We start from the raw sequence: 18,085 nt of genomic DNA, 5'->3' as shown, positions 1-18,085 counted from the left end.
ATTTGTAAGATTAAAAAAAAGATTTTTGGCAGTTATACAGATTCTCGTTAATAATGAGAATGATAACATGATAATGAGAGCAATAGCAATAGCACTTAGACTTGAATACCACTTCATGGTGCTTTACAGCCCTCTGTAAGCAGTTTACAGAGTCGCATATTGCCCCCAACAATCTGGGTTCTCATTTTACCGACCTTGGAAGGATGGAAGGCTGAGTCAACCTTGAGCCGGTGAGACTCGAAATGCCAAACTTCTGACAGCCGGCAGTCAGTTTAGCAATTCGAGTCTCACCAGCTCAAGGTTGACTCAGCCTTCCATATTTCCAAGGTCGGTAAAATGAGGACCCAGATAGTTGGGGAAAGGAAAAGGAACTATGCAAACTCTGATAAAAATGTGTCTAGAAGAACCCGTTTGCACAATAGATTATGTCTCTTTACCTTTGGTATTAACATCAGATGGATGGTTCCTAAGAATTTCAGTAAAACATCCACAAAAAATACTGTACAATAGGACTGTGCAAATCCTTCAGCAGAGGTATTTAAGGGACTGTGGAAGCACAGAGCTGACTTTAAGATCATTAAAGTAGTCACATCTTTTCAAGGCATGCAGCTGCTTCTGTCATTATTTCACTGAGAAAAACATGAAGCCAGGCCACAGACACAGCCAAGAGCAGCCTCTGAAGATCCTCTTTGCAAGCAAAGACACAGATGCTTTAGTAATATTTCCTAGAAGTGCTCCACTGCATTCTGAAATCCTCTTTCAAGAGATTTGCCTAGCCCAGTGGTGGCGAACCTATGGCACACATGCCAGAGGCGGCACTCAGAGCCCTCTCTGTTGGCATGCATGCTATTGCTGCCAGCAGCAGGTCCATCAGGCTGCCACTGCCACCCGGAGCAGGAGCCCCACCCAGCACAAAGCAGGCGAAGCGGCCGATTAGCAAGCTTGAGTAGAGGTGGTAGAGCAGAGGTCACCAACCATTGTCGATTGGCGGATTAGAAGAAAAGGGAGGGGGAAGCATTTTACATGTGTGCATAAGCGCACAGGGCTGCGAGCACCCACATGCTGCAAATGGGACGGAGCTAATGCCTGCGTGATACTCACTAGCCCTGCCCCATTCTTGCATGGTGCAGTGCCTTGTATCTGCACCCCGTGGTGCGATGGTGGCCATTTTTGCGCCTTGCAGTATGGTGGCCCATTTTTGTACCCCCAGTTTTTACATGCCAGAAGTGGCACTCAGAGGTGTCCCCCTGCCCCCCCCCCCCCGAGGGCACCATAATGCTGATGCAGCCGTGGCACTTTGCGATACATAAGTGGGTTTTGGGTTGCAGTTTGGGCACTCGATCTCTAAAAGGTTTGCCATCACTGGCCTAGCCCTTTTGGAGAGCTTTTCAGGCTTCCTTCATTAACAAGAATTCTGAGAGTGAAAAAGGGAAAAATGGACAATGAAGATACAAGTGGAAGACAAGATGAGTGACTATACAATACATGTTTGTGTTTTTTTGAGAAACCAGCAAAACAAGAGGGTCACTTTCAAGCTGCATGTCTCTGTCAGACATTTACCGGTCTACTATATAGAGCGTCCTCTCATATGGTATTGTGGTTTGGTATGCTGGTCTGACAGCCGCGGATAGGAAAGTATTACAGAGGGTGGTGAGCACAGCACAAGACATTGTGGGCTGTCCCCTGACACCACTGGATGACATCGCCAGGGCTCGCTGCCTTGGAAGAGTGAGGAAAATTCTCAGGGATGACTCACACCCTGGACGGTATCTCTATTCTCCTACCATCGGGTAGGAGATATAGGAGTATAGACAGCCATACCAACAGGCTGAAGAACAGCTTTTATCCGTGGGCTGTTAGGCTTTTGAACGGGATATAATTTTATAAACTTTATGCATGATTGACTTGCCAGGCCGGTGTGTTGTGCAATTAGCTCACATGGTGTAATAAGATGGAGGGTTTGTGTCACTGTAAGTTGGGGGTGGGGGCACGAAGGGAGGCTCAGCCAATCTCAATGTATACATGGTTGTACTTTGTCAATAAAAGGTTCATTCATTCATTCATTCATTCATTCATTCATTCATTCATTCAAAAGTCTGCATATCAAGGCTACTTTCTCTAAAAGTGACTGAGGCCAGGAGACCTTGGAGGGAGCTCTGAAACTCATTTTCACACCCTGCTTAAAGAAGTAATGCAGCTTAGCAGGTGATAATGTAGCTCAAGAACTTTGAACTAGCCTCCAGCTTTCATCTGAATTGTACTGCCCAACCACTGCCAAAGCTCAGAGTACAACCACCTCCTTGGACTCATTCCAGGGCTGTTGGCAAATAGGGGTCAAAAAAGTTAAGAGGGTAACCACAGTTGTGTAACTGGAGCAATCTATGTAAAAATACAGAATACAAACTGACAGAATTGGAAGGGGCCTTGGAGGTCTTCTGGCCCAATCCTTCCTCAAGCAGGAGACCCTATACCATTCTGGACAAATGGCTGCACAATCTCTTCTTTTAAAAAAAACTCCAGTAATGGAATGTCCACAACTTCTGAAGGTGAATTAATTAATTAATTAATTAATTAATTAATTAATTAATGGGTGTTATGTATTAGGGTTAAAGAAACACTTGTATAACAGTCACCACTAGGAGGCGTTGAACTGTAACTGTTCTGGCGGGAAATGGTTTGGCGGGAAGTAGAGGTTCAATCTGATTGGCTGACTGCATACCTGGCATACCTATATAAAGGGTACAGGTAACCCTAGCCAGTAGTACAGTTATGGTCACCAAATAAAGAGCTGTTTGACTGTACTCATCTGCCTGGCATCATTCCTACTCTTCAGAACCCAATACACAACAATAATTAATTGTTCTTGTCAGGAAATTTCTCCTTAATCCTAGGTTGGATCTCTTCTTGAAAAGTTTCCATGATGTGAAAGTAAGTGGCAATGTTTATTATTAAAGAAAAGCAGAATATCTCTTCTGACTGAAAGCATTATGTATTGATGACCCTCAGATCTGTCCCTTGAATTCTGAAAACAGGAGAGCAAAAGGCCAAACTCTAACCTAAAATTAGTATAACTCAGTGCAAATTGATGTGTTATCTTTTATTATGGGATAAAGAATTTTCCTTCCCTGTTACATAATCAGTCATTGTGCATTTTCTATTTTTCCACGCTCAGCAGTTTGGGGTTTCTTTTTTTACACTTGCTATGTTTGTATTGTTCACTGAAGGAAATATAAAAGAAGCAAAGTGATTTCTGCTGAGTTATTCCCTCATGAAGCAGGGAAGAAAGACCCACCATCCCTCAAACAACTGCTGATTCCATATGTGTAACGAATGAGACAGCAACAAGGCACTGTTGAAAAGAGTCCTACAAAAGAAGTATTGTCTAGCTTGGAAACTATAATATTACACTGGCATCTAGTCAGCCATTTAATTTATACATTAGCTGGAAGGCCACTGCAAATACAGCATTAGTTGAAAAATCTGAGCAAGGTTAAAAGAAGTTTTACTTTACTTCTCCAAAGTCTTCAGCTTTAAGGAAGAAAGTTAAACCATGAATCTTTTGTCTTTATTTATGAAGGGCCCTTTCACAGTTGTAGGGATTAAAAGGCAGAAGTTCTTAAGATGTTGACTCCCAGTTGCTTCTACTGGGTGAGACTAAATTTTAAACAAATGTCCTTCTGTTAACCTTAGACCTGTCCTGTCATTTATTGCATTCATCAGAGGCATGGCAAAGATGCCATGCAAACTGATGGGCCCTAGTACAAACATGTAAGTAGGCCAAAGGCTAGCCCCTAACTGGTGCAACCTGTCTGCCTCAATGAATGACCATCCAGGACATAAAGTGAAATGTACTCTTAAACCCATGCCCTCCTTTGATCTATTAACTTGGGTTGATGATATTTTCTTTTCTGAACATCAGTTTTTCCAGGGCTGAATTAGAGGATCATTTCTATCAGGATTGGGATGAGGATCCAAAGACTTGCATTTCCAGCTGCAAGAGACTTCCCTTTCTGTTTTTCCTTTTCTTCTTTCAAATGGTTTTATGAATGGTTCCTTGATGGGATCCATGATCTTTCTTTGTCACAGACTCTACTTCCTCTCTTAATCAATGTCAGTAATCCTAGCAATCCTCTGAGGTTACCTAGCCCAGCCTTCTTCTTTTCCAGTTTTCCTCGTAGTTTCTCTTGAAGAGATTCCAACTGATCCTATAGACCGGCTGATTCATATGTAATCCTTAGCCATGGTTAACTTGTTATATGTGAACTCAGGTATTGTTGTTTATCTGTCACAGCTGACAATTAAGCAAGAATGAATGGACTCAATACAGTTAATAAACCATGGTTTACATGCAGTGTCAGCCATTGTGGCTTATTCAGCCATCTACCATAATACCCAACCAATGAACCCAGTTGGTTATTGATTTTACAAGCCAGAATAAATTGATATTCTCTACAGATAGATTTAAGTGAAATTCTAATGGCTGCTCTGCGACTGTTCTGGAAGATTCATAGAAAAATAAAAAGTTGGAAATTCATTTATTTATACAATTTACATGGCTGCCCATCTCAAACACGTGAGTCTGACCAGCTAACAAAAAATAAAAGCAACATCATAACAAAACAATAAATAACAAATATAGCATCCCAGATAAAACCAATCCATACTATCATTATATGGGCTCAAACACAAACAGGCCTCAGTAATAGAGCTCAAAGCCCTTATGGCAAACGTATGGAGAGCCAGTTTAGTGTAATAGCTAAGGTGCTGGCCTATAAACCAGGAGACTGTGAGTTCTAAGCTTCCCTAGGCATGAAAGCCTGCTGGGTGACTTCGAGTCAGTCACTCTCTCAGCCTAATCCACCTCATAGGGTTGTTGTTGTGTGGAAAATAGGAGACAGCAGTATTAGATATCTTTGCTGTCTTGCATTTACCAAATATATGAGGATCTAATAATCTCTGAGGGAAATGATGTTTCAGAGGGTGGACACCATAAAATAGTTTAATAGTACCACTTAACACTACTTTCATAATGAGCTCTTAGGACTTCATTTGGAGATAGGAAAACCTTGCCTTCTGAATAGTATTTATTTATTTGTCAAATTTATATGGCCATCCATCTCATATAAAGTGATTCTGGGCAGCATACAATAAAACTTACTATTAAAATTTACTACAAAATGAATTAAAACCAATTAAAATAGTAATCATAGATAAAAGTACATATTGTTGCACTCTAACTTTTATCATCCATAACCACTGATCATGTGCTGAATGGAGATGGTATTCATAGCTTCTCCATCCAAATGCTGAAATGTGTAAGAAATTGCAACAGGGAGGATTGATGGTTGGGGATTTTGCAGCAAATTTAGGGGATGGCTTTGTCCAGTGCCTAGTCAATCTTTGGAAAGTTGAGGTGACAAGAGAGACCATAGTAGGAGGATATTTGCCAACTTCAACTAGACCAGTTGGATTACTCTGATTTACTTAATGTGGTTCTGTTCTTCCCTTGACAACCATCTGAGACTTCCAGCTGGCGCAAAATATGACTATGTGCTTACTAGTCAAATTCATCAATGACACCTGAAACTGCCTCTAGGAGAGCTACATTAACTACCACTTTGTTTTTGTACAAATCAAGTAGCAGATTATAACTTATCAAACATAAAAGTCTTGTTTCCCAGCAGAACTTTCCCACCAGTATGGGAAAACAGACAACATAGTTAAGTGAATTTTGCACCATTTTATGATCTTTCTTGCCACAGTTGTTAAGTGAAACACTCCAGCTGTTAGGTTAATAACGCAATTGTCCAGTGAATATGGCTTCTCCATTGACTTTGCTTGTTGGACTGTCATAAAAGATGATTGCATGTCTCTGGGATATTGCAGCCATCACAAATACATGCCAGTAGCCAAGCATCCAAATTTTGATCACATGACCATGGAGATGCTGCAACGGTCATAAATGTGAAAACAGTCATAAGTCACTTTTTCCAGTGGCATTGTAAGTTCAAACAAACAAATGGTTGTAACTCTGTATTTAACCCTCCAAGATGAACTTGGAAGACCCAATTTTAGGTCCAGCTTTAGCCATGGAAACTCACTGGGTGGGTTTGGGCCAGTCACTTTCTCTAACCCAGTCTCACTCAGTATTGCATACACTAATTGTGTACATTACCTTGAGTTCCTGGAGGAATAGTAAAATCTCAGGCTAACAAATAATGATTTGTAAGCAAGATGAGAAAGCTAAATATATGAATATTGATGAAGCAAAGTGATTTCAAAACAGGAAAGATAAGCAAGTCAGATATGAAATTCATTTCCTCATGCTGCTAAAAGGCAAAGAGTTTGTTAATATGCAAAAGAAAATATTAATTAATATGCTATGGAATACATCTCACAAAATTAATAAACATTCATAAAGAACATACAATATTATGTTTCAATGCTTTATACAGATGCTGAAGACAAAATTCTAACAGACAGCTAATGAGTGGCAGATGATAACAGCTTAGCTATTACTTTTCTGGAAAATTGCCAAAATGGAAATACTTACAGATAACATGATTCTGTAACCATCAATCACGAATAAACACATTCTGTGCCTACTAGTTCTCTCAGAATGACAAATATGTAACCCCCGTTCTCCTGCTGCAGTTGCAGAACCTCACATCCAAAAGGCATTGTATCTTTATTGTATCTTTAGCAGAATGGATTTAATGGTGCATTTTATCCCATTCTTAAATCAAGTATATGAACATATGTATGGCCTCATTGATTATTGCTAAAGGAGAACAATCAAATGCTTCTTAAAATATGACATTTCCATTCAATAACAGGCAAGTACTTAGCAACCCACTAACAAAGGTGGAAAGATGCTAGCTTCCTAAGCAACAAAGATAAAGAATGCTGCAACAGGTGTAATTCAATGTAAAAGTGTGAAACTTCCAATGGCTGAAAGAGATGTAGGAGACTTGCCCACTCAGCCCACGAGAGCCTCTTCAAAGACTCTTCTGCCAACATCATCAACAAAGGCTGCTCTAACTGGACCTTTGAAGAAGAGGGAAATGTTGCCAAGGATAACAGGGAATTTCATTCTCTCAATCCTCCCACATGGAAGAAATGAACGTTATTCATTCATTCATCCATTTCAAGTCCTGACCTTGATATTGATGCATTGGGATAGTGAATCCCACTGAATGATATTCAATTTCCCACTCCAATTCTGAGTAATGTTTTTTTAACTAGACAGTATAGTAATAATTGGCCAGGGAACCTAATCCATGGATGAAACCACCACTCTGTTTGCTAATCAGGCTTGTCGATCAGAAGAGAAGGGGTAGCATTCATCCTTTTTTTTTCAACACTAATTTCAGTGGGCAGAGCAAATGTATTTATGCATTTAATCAATCCGTTTATTACTTCCTTCTTACCTGCTTCAATGGCTAAAGCAACTCCAGGCAGCAGAGATGGTAAGAAACAATTAAAACAAGAAGAAGGAGGAGGAGGAGGAGGAGGAGGAGGAGGAGGAGGAGGAGGAGGAGGAGGAGGAGGAGAAGGAGGCGGAGGAGGAGGAGGAGGAGGAGAAGGAGAAGAAGAAGAAGAAGAAGAAGAAGAAGAAGAAGAAGAAGAAGAAGAAGAAGAAGAAGAAGAAGAAGAAGAAGAAGACCCAGCAACAATAAAAATGCAATATCGTTTATTTGGAAACAAGCAATCCCATATAATACTCAACAGGCAGGGTTCAAAAGCACCTGAACCAAGGCCTGCTGGAAATTCTAGGTCTTCATAGCTTTGCTAAAGAGCAGCGGAGTCTGGACTGTATGGATTTTAGGGAGAATGCTATTGTACAAGACAGGGAATAGGGATACGTGAGACCCAAAGAAGCATTTTTGCCACTGTTCCATATGTTAGGGAAAATAGGAGATTTTTCCCCCCCTTGAAGAGGTAAGTCTCTCTTGATCCTACTGCAATATGCTTTCTTTTTGTCTTTTCCAACGCTGAAGTTCAGGCAGCGTACCAGACAAAAACCATATTTACGGTACTATCAGATTATATGATCCCAAATTTTGTATTCAGTCATACCACACTGTTGAGATAGGGCAGAGACTTTTTTCCCTTTAACAATCCATTATTCAAATGTGGATGGTGTCGAAAACTAGAACAATTTGGACCAAAAGGAGAGCACAACATTGCTCAGGGGTTTTTTTCCATTTTTGAAAGCTTTGTTTTATAGAAAACTATTTTAATGTCGTTTGAAGATCTTGCTATAGGGTACCTGTCCAAAAAGATTGTGGTTGGCTGGACAGAAATAGGCAATCGTATAACAGACAGGATGAGGTTTTTTTAAAAAGTCTTTTAAAGTTCTTTCAACAGGGAGGAAAATCATCAGAGGCATATTTAGAATTTATCCAGTCATTTGGGGGGAAAGGGCATTGAGAAGATTTTTTTAAAATTATTATTATCAGCATTTTTCTCAAAATAGAAAGTACTATATCATTAAACCAGTTTTAATGTTTCAGTCTGAAATGCTATGGCAGAAAGCCGAGTAATAGGTCTCCTAGTCAGAAATTGCTCAGGAGAGCCATAATGAGGAATGAATGTTGTGGGGAATGGAAATTAACAAAGCAGCGGGAAGTTTCTTTCTGCAAATTTCTCCACAGGCAGTGCTTACCTGGACAGAAAACTAAATGAATTCAAGTGATGGGCTAAACTGAAGGCTATTTTGCAATATAATCCAGGTTCTTTCCCTGACATTAGCAGAATAAGGCCAAATCTACATAGACCAGATAACCCAGGGTGGTCTTGTTCCTACAATACCCCTTACCTTGGTCAGTGGGAAATAGTGTAAGAATGCTAAAAAGACCTCAGTTTACCCAATCAACTATGCCCAAGGAAACTAGATTTACCAGTAGTCCTAAATAGGCTCAGTTTCACATGGGTTTATCTGAATTCCATTTAGGCAGGGCTTTTTTCCTCACAGAACGCCCAGAACGGAGTTCCGGCACCTTTTTTGGATGGAACCTTGAAGGGTAGGCAAGGCGGGTTGTATGACATGTGTGAGTTCCGGCACCTTTTTCTTTTACAAAAAAAGCACTGCATTTAGGCATTTAAATCAGAGAAGACCAGAACCAGGCAATTGCCTAGTTTTGTTTAGCCAGGCTTTCCAAAGAGAAAAAGAACAAACTAAAAAAGCAAAACAGTCCACTAGAAACAGCACTGCTGAGATTAGAGAACATAAAACATACCATCCAAACCCTGATTGACAAGTAAAACTATTCCTATCCATCCAGATAGTAAAAAAGGGCATTAATGGTATAATGAATAATGTACAGTATGCAAAAGTTCATAGGATATCGAGAATTTCTTGATTACAGAAACAGAGGAGTTTTGTTTGCACATTGTTTGGCTGCTAGTAAAGAAAGACAAAGAAAGTAGCGACTTAAACGTTCTTGTATTTCCTGTAAATATCTGTTCAGATTCTTTTTATGAGTGTTAGCTTTCTAATATCAATAAATATTTCCTAAAGGTTTATCAAACATAAGACTACTTTTATTAATAAATTACTGGGTTTTGCCACAAATGTTTAACTTCACCTAAAAAAGATTGTAAGTTTTTCTTATAACCAATTATCTCTTCTTTGTGGCTCTTAACAATTAGGTCATTCAGGGCTCATAAAAACAAAATACTGCATTTTAAAACATACTTTAATTTCCTTATACTTTTTTGTTAACTTAGAACTCGCTAAATGTTGAGAAACCTTTCATTCAAAAGCCTTATTTTCAGCCGATTAAGAGAGGGAAATTGCCCCAAATTGGGTGAGTGCATACAGTGTGAGCTATGACTGGAGTAACTTGTCAAAATATGCAAACCATAATCTTTGCAAATTCGGGGTGCCTTATTATTCAGCCTATTTATAATACATTTAATACATAGCCAGTTTGGGGTAGTGGGTAAGGCACTGAGCTAGGAACAGGGAGCCCGTGAGTTCTAGTCCTGCCTTAGGCACAAAGTCAGCTGGGTGATCCTGAGCCAATCACTCACTCTCACCCTTAGGAAGAAGGCAAAGGAAGACTACTTCTGAAATCTTAGCAAGAAAAGGGTCCAGAGAGTCAAAAGTAATCATCATCATTATCATCATGAGCCTTGGTGGAGCAGTGGGCTAATGCCTCCTTAAGTAACACCAGCTGCCTGCAATTAGTGCAGGTTCGCATCCCACCAGGCTCAAGGTTGACTCAGCCTTCCATCCTTCCGAGGTAGGTAAAATGAGGACCCAGATTGTTGGGGGCAATTAAGCTGACTTTGTAATAATGCCGCTTGGGGTGTGTGTGAAAGCCCTAATTAGCAGGCATATACATAGAATGAAGGCTACTGCTAAGCTTGTAAGCCGCCCTGAGTCTTAGGAGAAGGGCGGGATATAAATGGAATTAAAATAAAAAATAAATAAATAAATCATCATCATCAACAACAACAACAACAACAAAATTACAAGATTCTCTAGTACTTTAGGCCCTGAGATAGGCAATGCTCTGTAACAGGTGGTAAGACTTTGAAAGTATGCAGACTCAACAAACTAAGCAAGGCTAAAGAAAAAAATTAAGATTTTGGATTGGGAAATATTGCAGATTAACAATCATTTTCTAAATAAAATGCCCTCAGAGGGAAAATGCCCTCTGAAAAGATTAACATTGGCTCTTGGCTGTAGCTGTTTGCAGGCAGAAGCCGGTCACAGTAACTTAAAACAAAACAGCAGGACGAGCAGAGAAGCATTATTCCGATTCAACACAGCAACCTGAGCTTTGTTCCCAGTACATAAATGTAAAGCATCTCTGGGTGTTATCACTAACCTTACATGCAGAGCATTACAGCAAGTTAAAAATAAGCCAAACAATTATGTATGCAGGATATTTTTCTTATCTGATTTATGTTAAACTAAGTTGTAGGCCGTAGGGCAAGTATTTATGCAAATCACTTCATAGAGAGAGATCTCTATGATCGAGTGAAACTGCTGGATGGAAAATAATAGGAGAATGTTCTCGCACATATAATGAAGAGGGCAGCACTGGAGGGAGACATGGAATGCTCTCCATTCCATCCACATATTGGTTTTCAAAAAAGGAAAGTACAAGAGCAAATACTAATTTCAGTGAAGTGTTATCAACACAATAGACTCTTCATCTAAAGCAGGGATGTCAAACTCAATTTCATTGAGGGCCGCATCAGCATTGCGGTTGCCCTCAGGGGGCTGGGTGGGTGTGGCCTGGGTGGGTGTGGCCTACTGGGTGGGCGTGGCTAAAGTGCATATGGCCTACTGGGTAAGCATGGCCAGCTCTACATCATTCGCATCAAGGGTGCCTATGGGGGCCTGGGCAGGAGTGGGACAGATCTGAGGGTCTCTGGCAGAAGGAGGGTCTCTGGGCCAGGGCCAAGGCAGTGGGGGCCGTTCCCTCACTCTTTCCAGGATGGCTTTGCGGGCCACATGAAACCACTTTACGGGCCAGATCTGGCCCCTGGGCCTTGTGTTTGACATGTCTGATCTAAAGAATTTAGTGAGGAAGAGAATTTAGTCCAAAGAACTAAGGGTATTTTGACTACTTTACAATTCAACCTCAAAATCAAGGAAGGCAATTGTGCAATTAAATGACACTTTCTTAACTTTTGAATAGATTTTCAAAATTAATCATCTGCCTTTCAGTGTCTATGGTCTGCATGCTATTGTTCATATAAATATTCAAAACCTGAATTCCCGATAAAAAGTCAAAAAGATAGCTATATGCACTTAAATCCAATATGTATTGGATTTAAAATATTTTTTTTAAAAAAATCATCTACCCAGCATATAAACTAACAAGAGCTATGTTAGCATCTGTTTCAAGTTTGGAGCAGGATGTGAAAATAATTAAAAACAAAAATTATGTTGACTGTAAAATAATATTTACCAAATTGTTTATCTGTGGACATTATTTTTATTTTTATATATGTATGCAATATATGTGTTTTCTTTGTTATTTCATCTCTAGTCTGAATTAGAAATTCTTGTCAAAAATGGGTTCAGAAAGTCAGATCTAAATGAAATTATGTATGATACAGCAAAATATGTATGTATCCTCTGTTGCATATTTTAAAAGTTGCATTCATCTTAATGCACTGATCATTTTCAAAATTATGAAATGTGAGTAGTTGTATACATTAATACTCACCATTTTATCCTTTCTACAGCTGTTGTTGAAATGCACACTCACACATAGGTTGGAGAATTGAGGTCAGAGATCAAAGTATTAAGACTATTTTATATACAATGGGATGGGAGAGAAGATATTTATAAGGTTGTTTTTCTTGAAATATGATGTTTCTAGAGCCAAATTCCTTTCAAGGGTGAAAGAAAAGAGTTTTGATTCCATGAGGAAGTTTTAAGTCTAGCACCAGACAACCTGGAAGAGGAAAATGTCAGAAAGCAGTTCATCAACAAAAACCTCAGTCAGGTTCTGGATAATTTTTCCAAATTCTATCTTACCAAGTTTTTATTTATCTCTTTCTAAACAACTTTCAATTTGTCAGCTGCTCACCTGAGCGGTTCTCTTTTTTCATGGGCAAGCAGAATCAACACATTTATGGGCAAAAAATTGCAAGTGATAATTTATCAAATGAACCCTGTTCATATGTACACAGACATTCATATTACATTCTCTTGCCCTCTGCCCAATGGTCCCAAGTGTCATATTCTTCCTCTGACTTTGTATCCAATCACAATCACATACTATTTCAGAATCCAGTAGTGAGTTGAAGATGTGAAAGGAGCAATGGAGGAAGCAACAAAAATTGTTTCCTATATCATCCAAGTTTACTAATATATCTTAGATTCCAACCTACCATCAACTAATGAGCTCTATACAGTCATATTTCTCCAGCTGATTCAATATACTAATATTTTTATGGCAACACAGTTCATATGTATTGTGAGCAGTCCTGCTATGCCAAATTAGAGTATCCAGAAGTACTATGTTACAGCCTGAAAGTAGATGTCCAAAAGCAATTAATCAACCAAACGTCCATCAGACTCTGCGTAATCAGATTGAGAAGGTTTATGACAATATGCACTTTTCATATTCTTATTCTTGTCAAGTACACTAAGCAAGCTTCCATTTTCATGGGATTGGTTGGCATAGAGCCAAACTCTGAATCTTCTTTGTAGATGCTTGAAATACTATTACGAGAAAGTAGATGCCTTCTTAGATGGGTTGCATCATACTTCACCCCCAAAGCTCTACATCAGTACATAAAACAAAGATGACAAACAAGTTCTGTACTATTTCTCTGTCACATGACACTGAGCGGTATTATCAGAACTGATTCTAGGCATCCTGTAAATGGAAGGTAATGGGAGGGGGACATGGCTTAGAAGACATTGTGGGATATGCTGCCCCATTTAGGCACGTTGTGGAATATACTTTCCCCAGAGGTGAGCCTGGCCACTTTGCTTTTGGCATTTAAGAAGGCACTGGAGACTCTTTTTAACTGGGTGTTTGACACATAGGCCTGAAGGGGATTGGATAACCATTGTCAGTTATAATTTGTTGCTTATTTTTACATGTGCATGTGGCAAGACTGTTCCTTTTGGGGAAAGACAATAGTCAGAGGCAATTTGGTAGAGTAGTTAAGACATCAAACTAAAAACCAGGAGACTGTGAGATAGGTTGACCAGCTGGATCACACATTGGGCCAGTCACTTTTCTCCTTCAGGAGGGAGGCAATGGAAAAACCACATCTTAAAACCTTGCTAACAAAACTGCAGGAATAATAATAATAATAAGTTGGAAGGGACCTTGGAGGTCATCTAGTCCAACCCCCTGCTCAGGAAGGAAACCCTATACCATTTCAGGCAAATGGCTGTCCAGTCTCTTCTTAAAAACTTCCAGTGTTCACCGCTTCTGGAGGCAGGTTGTTCCAGGTTGTTAATTGTTCTAACTGTCAGGAAGTTTCTCCTTAGTTCTAGGCTGCTTCTCTCCTTGACTAGTTTCCATTCGTTGCTTCTTGTCCTGCCTTCAGGCGCTTTGGAGAATAGCTTGACTTCCTCTTCTTTGTGGCAGCCCGAGATATTGGAACAGTGCTATCATGTCACCCCTCACCCTTCTCTTCATTAAACTACACATACCCAATTCCAGCAACCATTCCCTATATGTTTTAGCCTCCAGTCCCCCAATCATCTTTGTTGCTCTTCTCTGTACTCTTTCTAGAGTCTCGACATCTTTTTTACATTTGTCCAGGCAGTCACTGAGAATTGGACATAATTAAATGGAGGAGGAAAAAAAACCAAGAAGGGACAGGTGTTGTGTGTTTTATGCTTTTATATGCTAAACAATGCAGAACAGTTTGGAGAGATCAATAAATAAATTTCATATTCCTCCTTTGCAGGCAAAAATGTTTCGAGAAAATGCCTGCGTGCTCAGAAATAAGCATGGTTCTGATAGGCTTTCTGGCACTCCCTTCCTTTTTGTTCCAAGTTCACATCAGCAATCTAGCTTCAAATAAATCCAATTTATTGCCCTGTGCTTTGTGATGAAATTCAACCAGAATTGAAAAGCAATATTTTTTCCTTCAAGTTTGCAACAAATATAGATGCTTTGATTTTTTTTTATTTGTTATTGACCCCAGGTTTCACTTCTTTACTTTTGCTGTTTTGTAACCAGAGATATTATAACTGAGCTGTAAGATCCTGCTGGAGAAAAAGACAGTCAATGGCCATAGCCTTCTCCTTCCTCCTCAGAAGAAATCTGAGTTTTATTACTTCATATCCTGGTAACAAAATTTACACAGGAGGGCAAAACCAAGCCTTTGATTTAATCAGATGCCAGTTGAAGTTCTGATCCAGCAATAAATGATGAGTCAGGAAAAGTGGAGAGAACAAGAGGACAGAGCATGCATATTTGTATATATATTGCAAATGTTCAATAATTTACAGGGAATGACATCCTTTCAGTACAATTCTGTTAGACAGTAGATCACTCATTTACACTTGTCAAGTAGACAGTTTCCAAGAATTTAAATGGGAAATCAATTTTTGGTACCAAATTTAATAATAATGTTTTATTAAAGTCACGTGCCACTCCATTCTCAGCGATTCTACTAATTTGTAGAAGAGTTTGAAGGTAGTGTTGGAAAGAGAAGCCAGAAAGCCAAGCAGGAGCTTTTTCAAGCATCTGATTCAATCCACTTCCAAACACCAAGCTGAGACTAGGAGACAATACTAAGAAAAAGCTAGACATCATAAAGGCATTAAGTGCTCTCCGGTTCTGTAAGCTGTTGACATGGAAACCCAAAGCAAGTCCTTTATAATTTTCAGAACGTGAAACTTGGAAGCTCATATATAGTGTATTCTAGTTTAAGAACAACAGGAAACAATAGGAAGCATCATAAATCTCTGCTCAGACTGAGAGTTTGCTAGACATTTTTTTTATCCCAAGAAGAATTGCTTAAAAACAAAGTCCCATGTCCAATTAGGACAACCCAAGTGACAGAAAATTCCACTAAGTCTTCAATTTATAACACTGTTGAGAATAGCACAGTTGACTGTTCTGGAAATTATTAGTTTTAATTCCTATGTGGAAAAAAATTACATATAGAAATGTCTTCTATAGTCAGATACGTGTCCAATTTTTTTAAACGACAGGAACTAAACCAGAGATAGGGTTCACAAAGGGTATGTTCAAGGAAGAATGCCCAAGATGGAAATCCAATGATTCAATTATTTTGGCAAGAAAAAAGTTAAAGGAAACGGGAAGAAAAACAAGCGAAACTTACAAGTAGGAGAAGACATTAAAATTCCATTAATAAAGCAAGGCTATGTCACTTTAATCACGTAATCTGGCTGTCTTCTAACCAATATTGCTCCAAAGTAAGCCTTATTGTCCCAAGGACTGAACACAATCTTAGGTGATGTGCCAGGGGCTGCACGACTAGACTGAACTGAGGGAAAAATAAAAATGGATTTAATCTAAATGGCAATCAATTTAAATAAAAGGCAATCAATAAAATATTCCATATTTTTCCCCTTGTATATTAGAAATTATAAATTGATAATCCCGTTAAAAGCTTTGGCCTTTGTAACCTACTCTTTGTTTATCTGCCTCTGCTTTGACATGGCAAAAGTCAAAATACTTTGCCTGATCTGCTGGAACTTTTAGAAAAGCAAATGCACAGAGAGTGCTTGTACAATTTGTGCGATGCACTGCAATATGCATTAAACTTCTATGGATTAAGGCACTAAGCCAAATGCTGGCATTAGCAAAAAACTAGAATAGAACATCTGTGATCCCTTTCTATAATCAGGCAGCCAAGAAAAGAGGTGGGAAGCACTAGGCTAGAATCCCAACCAAGGAACTGTAGGAGTTGAAGTCCACAACGTTAAGACTCATGGACTTCAATTCCAAGAATTCCTTAGCCAGCATAGAAGTTGAAGTCTACAAGTCTTAAAATTACCAAGGTTGGACACCCCTGGGCTAGAAGATCCCAGATGTCTCTTTCCATTACAACAATTTCCCTGTGACAGTCCATGCAGAGTAGTCTCCTGCAGCAAAAGGAAAGGCTCTTTGTGGCATTTTAAGAAGTGGTATAAACTCCTGGGAATAGGGACCTGGTGGCTCAGTGGGTTAGGACGCTGAGTTTGTCGATCAGAAGGTCGACAGTTTGGCGGGTCAAATCCCGAGTGCTGCGTAGCAGAGTGAGCGCCTATTACTCATCCCAGCTTCTGCCAACCTAGCAGTTTGAAAGCATGTAAAAAATGCAAGTAGAAAAATAGGGACCACTACGGTGGGAAGGTAACAGCGTTCCGTGCGCCTTTGGCGTCTAGTCATGCCGGCCACATGACCACGGAGACGTCCTCGGACAAGCACTGGTGGCTCTTCGGCTTTGAAACGGAGATAAGCACCGGCCCCTAGAGTCAGAAACGACTAGCCCGCATGTGCGGGGGAACCTTTACCTTATAAACTCCTGGAGACTACAAGCTACTTCCGTTCTTATTCTTTCAGTCTTTCCTGACCCGCTGCCACTTTCAAAGTTAGCACAGCGGTTGAAAGTTATAAAGCTAAGGTTTTGCTGCCAAAGTGTGGGCCATCCTGGGTTATACCCATAAGATAGTAACATTGCTTTGAACTAACAATTATAGTCTTAGAAATGAATGTATTAAAATCAGATGTTCTGTAGATGCTGGGTCTATTATCTCTTCAACAGGGAGAACAAACTAAGAATAATTTACAGATTGTTCATAATTCTACAAGTTCCCATTGCTCTGGCTCAATGGCCAGGAAGATGCCAGCATTTTCAAATTAATACATACTAGGTGGTCCTTGACTTATGACCATTTGTTTAGTGATGGTTCAAAGATACAATGGCACTGGAAAAAGTGACTTATGACTGTTTTTCATACTTACAACCATTGCAACATCCCCACAGTACACGTGACCAAAATCTGGATGCTTGGTAACTGGCATACATTTGTGACGGTTGCAGTGTCATCACCATTTGCGACCTTCTGACAAAGTCAATGAGGAAGCCAGGTTCCCTTAACAGCGTGTTACTAACTTAACGACTGTGGCAAGAAAGTCATAAAATGGGGCAAAAGTCATCCAACAACTGTCTTGCTTAGCAACAGAAATTTTGGACTCAATTGTGGTCGTAAGATGTGGACTCGCTGTATCACTATTTATAGCTATAAAGATGGCCTCGTTTCAAAGCTCACCCATCTGGTAGAATTCCTCAGATTGAATACCAAAATGAGTTCGAGTGTACTGGTGGAGGAGGGGGGGAGGGGAGAGGGAGAGAGAGCACAAATATAAGAATTGCCTTTTGAATATATTCATTGCTATGCAAGTTTAAGCTTAATGGCATTCTCATTTTTGAAAGGCAAATGCAATTATACTTGGGGTCAGACAAATCTTCATTGATGCCAGTTTTCTGGCTTGAAGTCAGCTTCCATGGTTTTTTACTTAACAGTGTGCTATTCAAAAGCCACCCCACCCTTGTAAAAGGACTCCCACACAGCTTAACAGAGGTGAATTACAATAAGATCTCTGCTTTATTCAACCATTTTACAGTA

General features: G+C 39.6%; 1 long non-coding RNA gene across 1 annotated transcript in view; it reads left to right on the top strand.

Moving 5' to 3' along the window:
* LOC310631954 overlaps positions 1 to 10,438 on the top strand; it is a 177,230-nt gene extending 166,792 nt beyond the window's left edge. The window contains exon 2 of the long non-coding RNA XR_014490746.1: positions 10,398 to 10,438. This is a non-coding gene — a long non-coding RNA (uncharacterized lncRNA). The remainder of the gene's footprint in view (positions 1 to 10,397) is intronic.
* Positions 10,439 to 18,085: the final 7,647 nt, after the last annotated feature.

The sequence above is a fragment of the Vipera ursinii genome, assembly GCF_947247035.1.
Source record: "Vipera ursinii genome assembly, chromosome: 1".
Classification (NCBI taxonomy): domain Eukaryota; kingdom Metazoa; phylum Chordata; class Lepidosauria; order Squamata; family Viperidae; genus Vipera; species Vipera ursinii.
The sequence above is the reverse complement of the archived record's forward strand: the minus strand, read 5'-3'. Positions and strand labels throughout refer to the sequence as shown.